This window comes from Mastomys coucha, unplaced genomic scaffold, assembly GCF_008632895.1.
Source record: "Mastomys coucha isolate ucsf_1 unplaced genomic scaffold, UCSF_Mcou_1 pScaffold8, whole genome shotgun sequence".
NCBI classification, from domain to species: Eukaryota; Metazoa; Chordata; class Mammalia; order Rodentia; family Muridae; genus Mastomys; species Mastomys coucha.
This window is the reverse complement of record NW_022196914.1, coordinates 59,363,510-59,364,399: the sequence shown is the minus strand read 5'-3', so window position 1 is coordinate 59,364,399 and position 890 is coordinate 59,363,510.

The window sequence follows — 890 nt, the reverse complement described above, 5'->3', positions numbered from 1 at the left end:
CCACACCATGCCGGGAGCCCTGACACACCGGCCTTAATGGCTTTTCTTAGTTGCTGAGGTACATTCCACAACCCATTTCTTATATCCTTGATTCTAAAGCCAGAGAACCATGTGGCCAAAGCTGCCAAGTTCTGATGTTTGCTGTTTGCTGGGGCTGGAACTTGGTCCCCCCCTCTTTCAAATACATTTTATCAGTTTTCTGGTGCTGATGGTTTCCTTAACTGCTTAACCTTTTCCTTAACTCCTTTTTACAAGTTTGAAGTTTAGCTGGGTGGAGTCTTGCCCTGAGGTCACTACTCCCTATATTCCAGTTAGCATCAAGTTTTTCTTTTTATCTCCTAGAACACTGGACTGAGCTCCATTATGATTTCCTAATGCTTCTCAAATTGAACACTTTGTATTTTTCCTTGCTCAGCTTGTTCGTTTTCATTATAGATATGCAAATGATCTCGTCAATCATTAATAGCCACACAATAGAGTCAATATTCTAGGCTGTCTTGAAATCTGTGCCAATGCAATTAATCCAAAAGTTTTCAATTTAGTCTCAGGCAGACTTTTAGGACAGGGCAAAAAGCAGCCACCGTTTTTTGCCAAACTACCACAAGAATAGTCTTTAGGCCTCTTACTAATATAATTCCTCTCAGGAATTTCTTAAGCTGGACCCCCACAGCTCAAATCATCCTTAGCACTGTCTTCCATGCTCCAACCAGTATGACCCATTAAGCCCTTCTTGAAAGTGTTCATCTGCTTTCCAAAACCCCAAAGTCCACATTCTACCAACAACCAGCACACTCAGGCCTGTCAAGCAACACCCTACTTCTGGTACTAACTTCTGTCTTGGTCATTGTTCTGTTGCTGTGAAGAGACACCATAATCATGGCAACTCCCAT